Source organism: Rattus norvegicus, chromosome 11 (genome assembly GCF_036323735.1).
Source record: "Rattus norvegicus strain BN/NHsdMcwi chromosome 11, GRCr8, whole genome shotgun sequence".
Classification (NCBI taxonomy): Eukaryota; Metazoa; Chordata; class Mammalia; order Rodentia; family Muridae; genus Rattus; species Rattus norvegicus.
In genome coordinates this window covers 35,781,394-35,789,773 of record NC_086029.1, presented here as the reverse complement: position 1 = coordinate 35,789,773, position 8,380 = coordinate 35,781,394, and the positions used below count along the sequence as shown (strand labels likewise).

The following is an 8,380-nucleotide window of genomic DNA, read 5'->3' as shown; positions in this document are numbered from 1 at the left end:
ATACTGAGGAATGGTATTACTATCTCGTGAGATAAAAGCAGTTAGTATGCCATAAGCTACATAGAATCACTAATACATTAATTCAAAATCTTTTATTTTATTATATATTTTATCATATAATGATATGACTCTCTTTACAATGATTGAGTCAAGATTTTCTTGCCTTAACCACTTTCTGTTTCTTTGCGGTATTTTATCTTCATTGGTCCACATGCAGATCTATGGCATAAGTCTAGTAGGTAAAAAGAATATTAAGTCAATATGTACAGAAAAGCCACTACCGACCTAATAAGTTAATGTTATATTTTTATTTAAAATTAAAAACATGCATATATATATGTATGCATGTTTTAAATTATCACTCTTATGAACCTAATCTCATAAAATATTATACTGGGAAAGTTTTTGGCTAAATTAAATGCACCAAGATAACTATGCTATTAAAGCAGAAAATAGCATATGTGTAGATGACAATAAAATAAATTTTAGTTCATGCATATCAAACTTTTCATTAAAAAAGTTTGGGTTTTTTTCTCCTAGTTGCTAATTAACTTCATTACTAATGGTTGTTTAATAATTGTGAATATTAAATATATGTATCAGTAGTGATAACATTTATATGTAAATTAAATCTGTAAATGCATATAGATTGAGATGTTCAAATAGAGATATTATTCATCTAATGCAGCATAAAATTATATTGTGATTGATAATTTTAGATGTTCTGCTAATACCACAGGATGATAAAATGCAAGGATAAATGACAAAGAAGAAGATTATCATTAACAAAAATAAAGGTCTCAGATTTCTTCAGTCAGTTTTAATTTCAGAAACGGAAGCTTAATGAGTAAAACAGTAATGTTTGCGAGGAAACAGCAGAGTCACTGTGGAAAATAGAAAGACATAAATGGATAGACTAATTTACAGAACTTGGTTGTGTGGGTGTCTCATATGTTCACTCAAGAAACTGATGGGGAAGACCCCCTGCAGTCCCACAGAACATCGGATCTAATTTAAATTCATGCTGCCACCTGCTACTGCTGATTTTGTTATTATGGACTGTAATGGCTATGGATAGAACTTAACAGAGCTCCATGACACATAGGGAAAAGGAGATGTTTTCTTTTTAATCATGTTTCTTTAAAAATATGATTTCTTCAGATCTCAAGAACTAAAATTATTTCCAATTAACTAGAACTCTGACAGAAAGGTGAAATGACGTTGAGAATATAATCATTGTTTGTAACTGTGGTCATAACAGTTCTTAAAAATAGGTCAAGGAGAAATATTATTTATTAGTTATGTGGGATGCTTGGACTAACTGAAACACAGACGTTCTAAATTCTACACCATGTTATACTACTCTTTTCATTGTCTGGAATATAAGTTGATAAGTTAAAATTTTTGAATACAGTCACAACTTATAATTAAATTATGCTTGTCAATCATAGTAAGGATAATATTTGTAACAGAAATATATTGGTACATCTTATGTAATTGGAGATTTTACTTCAGCCTGCTAATATCTCGTTCAGTAATTGAACATTTGCCGGAATATCTGAAGGCCTAGGTGCATCTAGCACTGCTAGGAGGAGAGGAATGAGGAGAATGTAAAGGAAGAAGAAGAGGAGGAGAAGGAGAAGGAACAAAACAACAGCAACAGCAACAACAACAACAACAACAACAACAACAACAACAACAACAGAGGAACAAGGAGGAAGAAGACCATAATAAAAGTATGGGGGAAGAAAAATTTTGGTTTCTGGATGTTACTGGGTTGGTAAAATGCTTGCCTAGCATACAAAGCATTGTGGACTTAAGCTCAAGTACTGTGAAACCTGCATATACGTGACAGAGTCTAAAAATATTTACAATTTCAAAACATATAGAAATAATATTTTACCCTGGCCACTGTTAAATTTGAAATAGCAAATGATGGGAAGAGTCAACTCCCTCACCCCTCATAAAGGAAGCTTACCTATAAAAGATGGAGACACTTATAAGAAATAGAACTAAGAAAAGAGTTGTGAAGCCAAATTCTAAAGAAGACATCTACAGAATGTGTCCACAACTAAGCATCAGAGAACATTGCAGAAGAGTAGGTAGAAATATCATAAAAGCCAGAGAATCATGCAACTTGCTGTGAAATTGTCTAGAAATTTCAGAATATGTAGATATAAAATCTCACCAATACAACTGCTTTCTTGATATGATGTAAGTAAAGATGATACCACATGCATGCCAAAGGCGATTAGGTTCCATGATAACTAAAGTAGTACAGGCAGCTAATATATGCTTAGAGTAAAAGAAATAGTCTTCTCTCAGTGAAGAGCACAATATCCAATGTCAAAATATCATACCTGTGAGGAGCCAAAATGGGATAAGCTAATAACTAGCAGGTTATCATCCTGAGATAGCCTTCCTCAGATTATTATGTAATCTGTGACCGGTTTGCCCTTACTAAGCAAGACTGTAAGGGGTTTATTTTAGGAAATATTCCTGCTATTAAAATGTTTTTCTTCTTCTTATTAAATACATATGACAAACATTAAGTAATAGCACACCGCTTTGGAACAGATCTATGCAGATCTATGAAGACGCACTGTCTCAGAGTGATGCTGTATAGACAAATAGATGACTTCTTAAGACTTAATATGATCCTATAAGAATTCCTAAAATTATAACAGTGATTATTAAACTCTTTTATAGTGAGGTTGCTATTAAGTTTTTTTTTTCTGATAGTCAAAACTGCAGTGAGAACTCTGCGAGTCTCCCAACTGTAACCAGTTAATTGCTCTTAGATGTTAACCAGACTTTCTCCTACTCAGATCACACTCCAAGATGTTGTAAATTAACCAAAGGTCATAAAAAGGGAACTAAGGATTTATTATAGGTGCTAGGTCAGAGGATAAAATATTGACTGGATTTATCTACATAAAACTTCACTAATAACTTAGTATGGCTTTAAATCTTCAGTGAACCTGTAGAGCTGAGACAGGTGATGGATGTTTAGCCATATACTTACTCCTAATGGATATGCATGTAAACATTCTCTGTTGTAAACTTCTATTTCAATTTATAATTTGATTTTTTTATGTGAACTTGTGATGAACTTTGTAACATGCAATCATGTATTCTGAAAAATGTTTAAGTGCTGAGGACAAAGAATAGAGTCAGAACTGAGCTGAAGAGAGCTGAGGAGAACTGAGCTGAAGAGAACTGAGCAAAGAGAACTTAGCTGAGATGCAACAGAACTGAGAGAGGAACTGAGCTGAGGAGAAATTTTTAGATAGAACACTTTTTATACAGAACTGAACTGAAGAACTTAGAAGTATAGGCATAGCATTGAAAGAAAAGGAATTGAGACTAAGAGCATTGTTAGGACATCAGAGAAGGAAGAGAGCAAATTAGAAGAATGCAGAATGGAATAACTTAGAGACTATAGGTAACATGAGAAACCAATGTGCAGAATTCGAGGGAAAGAGGAAAAAAGAAGAAGCTGTAGAGAGCAGAAGGAGCAGGCAGGATTCTCCTTACGATGGGACAGAACAGGTCATTTCTTAATCACAAGGCAGACTCAGCCTTATTAAAAGGAACGAGCCTTTTTTTTAAACAAACTTGGGTTTACTTCATTTAGCATTAAAATGGTAGAAACTTTTTCTTTCTCTATGCAATAAAGATTGTCACTCATTTTTCATCCAGAAGGAGTGAGTTCTTTTTGCATTAGTGTTTGGTCTTTTGCTCCATATGTATATGTAAGTATGGGTGTGTGTGTGTGTGTGTGTGTGTGTGTGTGTGTGTGTGTGTGTGTAAGTATGTAACTGTGAGAATGTATGCACATGTATGTGTAAGAATGTAATTGTGAGAATGCATGTAAGCTCAACCCAACTGATATGAGTGTAAATGTATAAGTGCACATTCATGAATCTGTGTATGAACTTTTATAAGTTTATGCATATTTGCCTATGCAAAAGCTTTTCGTTTTGCAATCCCTATTCACTTCTCTTGATTCAATAGAAGTTTATTGTTCCAAACTTCCCCCTAGCCTGACAAACAAGAGACATAGGGACAAAAGGGAAAAGGCTCTGACAATTAATCCTCTACTTTATCTCCTGCTGTTTTAGAATCAGGTGCTAACTGCCAGAGACTGCAGTTTCTGACCTTAGAGAAACACAGAATGCAGGTCAGCTATAGTAGCATAGCGTAATAACTTAGACATAGATAAGTAAATCAGCAACAGTAACATTAAGTATCTATGCATATCTTGTTATCTGAACATTACAGTAGATGAACAAGTGATTGCCTTGTGATTTCATATCTTCATTAATGTTTTAATTGCTTTTACAGTAATACAAACCCACATGTGTATTGTTTATTAACTCCCATGGTCACATAAATGGGCAGGAAAGTATTAATGCTAGAATATTCTAAAGATTGTTTAAATTGAGTTAACAACTTTTATGCACATGTAGGATTTCAGAAAATGATTTCATTTTCCGTGCATAATACATGAACAAACATCAAGCTAAAATCTAACTATTATTTACAGTGTTAAACTTCCAATTCATCTGATGGTTTCACAATTTTAGGAACATGTAACAGCATATTTATCACACCTTTCCTTTTAAAGGAATCTAGAGACCTAATTTTAGCTTCCTCAGAAATCTCTTTATAGACATGACTCAATGCTAAACTATCTTTTCACTCAGATTGAAATTAGTCCAATATTTTTTTTTCTTTTTTTTTTTTTTTTTTTGGAGCTGAGGACCGAACCCAGGGCCTTGCGGTTGCTAGGCAAGCGCTCTACCACTGAGCTAAATCCCCAACCCCTAGTCTAATATTTATAATGAGGTTCAGAAGCAGATATGATTCCATCTTTAACTTCTTCAAGACTTTTTACTCTGTGTTATCTGTAAAATTTGTTATCATTGGTAATTTTCTAAAATTTCCATATAGAATCTTAGAAAATTTTAATAATAAATCTATGCTACATTGTCAGTTCACATATGCTAGGAATATTTATTTAAATAACTTTATATTCCTCATGATGAAAATGACCCAAATATCACACTTACCTCTTCTACCTACATTTATTGTTTTAGATTTTTTAATTAATAAAAAGAATGACAAATTATTATAATAAAATCTGTTAGAAAACTAGTACATAATAACTCATAATTACCATCTAATTGATAATTTTCAAATATATCTATATATGCCTACTATTTAGATACCATTTATCTAAGGATCATATAGCCAGTTCTTAGCCTGTGAGATAGGTACTTGCTGCTCAAACCTGATAACCTGAGATTGGTATCTGGACTCCCTAGAGAAGAGAACAAACTACTGAAAGTTATCCTCTACTCTCCACACTCATGTCTTTGACACACAACACTAAAATACACACAAATATTTAATACAGATATTTAGTGAAATCTGAGAGTCTTACTAAATGACCTACATACTAGACAATATCACACTAGAGATTTACTTTTATGTATTTTAAAGTTCTTTAATTTTTCCTTCACATAACTTTGTGATCTTTCTTATAAAAAATATGTTTTGTATAATATTACATTAACTACTTCTGACCAGAAAGTAAGGGCATATTATTATGCAAATATTGCCAGAGAAAGAGACATTTTACAGTTCTAAAAGGTGAGATGATTTTAATCTAGGAAAGAAACAAAAAATAAAAATAAAAACCAATGTCTTCCTGACAAATATAGAATTTAATATTCCTAAGAGAATTGTCTTTGTGCAAACACATTTCCTTTGTGAATTAAATACATTTTCATAACAGTTTCTTTCATATTTTATCATCTCTAATGTTCCCAAAGTCATGACCTCCATTGGAAGGAATATAAACAAGTATATTCAGTGGATTCTTTGTTGTGTTTGAGAAATAGCTAGACTTCATTCTCTTTGGTGTTGACAGTGCTGTTGACATTGCGATGTTGCCTTAGATGTTTACTGCTACAAAGCCTGAAAAATGTGTTATTGTCAAAGTTTTTTACCTGCTGTGTGTATTGGCTTCCTCATTCTTAAAGTGCTGGAGTTATATCAGTTGTGAGCCACTCTGTGTGAGTGTTAGGCACTTGAGTCCTCTGCAAGGACTGCAAATGTTCTGAACTACTAAGCCGTCTCTCCAGCTCCAGATGCCCAGGTAATGTCTTTATAATTGTTTATTTTTCTATGTGCTCTTAATACTAAATTGAACCATTATTAAATTCACTATAGCTACAGGCTTATATTTGTTATATGGATTTCCATAATTTTAGCCATATATTAGTATGCTATGAAAAGTCTGTATAAATATGTTCATAAAATATAGAGTATTAAAAATGACAAATAATTGCTTACTGTCTCATTAATATCTATTCTCCCTATTGGATGCCATGGTGTCCTAAACAAATATGAACATCTCTAGTCTCTACAAGGAAGTATTTTCGCTAATAATTGACTTACATTTTTTAAAGCAAGGGATGACTTTTTTAATCTGGCCACACTGGATACAATCTGCTCCATTAAAACAGCAACTTCATGAAATTCTTGGGTAAATGGATGGAACTAAAAATATCATCCTGAGTTAGGTAACCCGGTCACAAAATAACACACATGGTATGCACTCTCTGGTTAGTGGGTATAAGCCCAAGACCTTGGTATACCTAAGAAAAAACTAATAGATCCTATGAAGCTCAAGAAAAGAAAAACCAAAATGCAGATGTTTGATACCTTCTTAGAAGGGAGAGCAAAATACTCACGGGAGGAAATGCAGGGATAAAGAGCGGAGCAGGGACTGAAGAAAAAGTCATCTAGAGACTGCCCCACCTTGGGATTCATCACACATGCAGCCATCAAATCCAGTCACTATTTCTGATGCCAAGTGCTTGCTGACAGGAGCCAGATATGGGTATCTCCTGAGAGGCTCTGCCAGAACCCTGCTTATCCAGATGATGATGCTAGCAGCTAACCTTTGGTCTGAACAAGGGGACCCCGATGGAGGAGTGAGAGAAAAGACTGAAGGATCTGAAGGGGTTTGCAACACCATAGGAAGAACAACAATATAAAACAACTAGACACCACCAGAGCGCCCACGAACTAAACCACCAAAAAATAAGTACACACGGAAGGATGTATGACTCTAGGTGCATATGTAGCAGATGATGGCATTGTCCAGCATCAATTGGAGGAAAGCCCTTTGTCTAGTAAAGGCTCTGTCCAGTGTAGGGGAATGCCATGGAGTTGAGGTAGGAGTTGGTGGGTGGGAGTATGAGCATCCTCATAGAAACAAGGAGAGGGGGTAGGGAGTATGGGAGGGGGGAAAGGGGGATATCATTTGAAATGTAAATACATAAAATATCCAAGAAAAATAAAATTTAAAATATTGGTTGGCTAACAAGTATATTTCCTCCTTAACTATGTATAGAATAAAGACATGTATAAATAAAATAATGTAAGAAAAAAAAAGGACATGGTCATAATCGACAGGTAGAAATTAGTGAGAATTTTCTGTACAGCCATAATTTCATTCGGTAGAAATTCTTATATTTGTTACTCAGTTGAAGTTATAATCTCTTACATTGGTACATAATTTAGTTGACACAAATTTAAAATTTTTGTTGCTACGAGTTTTTATTGATATAAAATTGAAATTAATGTTGCTACTCTAATATAGACATTGTGCTTATGCAACACATTTACGAATACAAGACTTAGCTTACTCGGCGCTGCCTGGGAGCTGGCTGCCATCTGTTTTGTGGCGTCATGGCTGTCCTTCCGCCTCTGGTGAAGCCCCAGATCGTCAAAAAGAGGACCAAGAAGTTCATCAGACACCAGTCAGATGGATATGCGAAAATTAAGCGAAACTGGCGGAAACCCAGAGGCATAGACAACTGGGTGCGGAGAAGATTCAAGGGCCAGATCCTGATGCCCAACACTGGGTAATGGGAGAAACAAGAAAACCAACCACATGTTGCTGGTCCACAATGTCAAGGAGCTGGAAGTGCAGCTGATGTGCAACAAATCTTACTGTGCTGAGTTTGCTCACAATGTGTCCTTTAAGAACCGAAAAGCCATAGTAGAAAGACCAGCACAGCTGGCCATCAGAGTCACCAATCCCAACGCCAGGCTACACAGCAAAGAGAATGAGTAGTTGGCTTATGTGCCACAAAAACTGCAAAGAAAGAAAGAAAGAAAGAAAGAAAGAAAGAAAGAAAGAAAGAAAGAAAGAAAGAAAGAAGAAGGAAGGAAAGAGAGAGAGAGAAAGAAAGAAAGAGAGAGAGAGAAAGAAAGAGAGAGAGAAAGGAAGAAAGAGAGAGAGAAAGAAAGAAAGAATGCAAGGCTTAGACCCAGTCCTATAACTGCTGAGAGTATAGGG

At 34.6% G+C, this 8,380-nt stretch overlaps 1 pseudogene; it reads left to right on the top strand.

The window, feature by feature from the left end:
• Window positions 1–7,767: 7,767 nt before the first annotated feature.
• Rpl32-ps15 (ribosomal protein L32, pseudogene 15) lies at window positions 7,768–8,155 on the top strand (annotated as a pseudogene).
• Window positions 8,156–8,380: the final 225 nt, after the last annotated feature.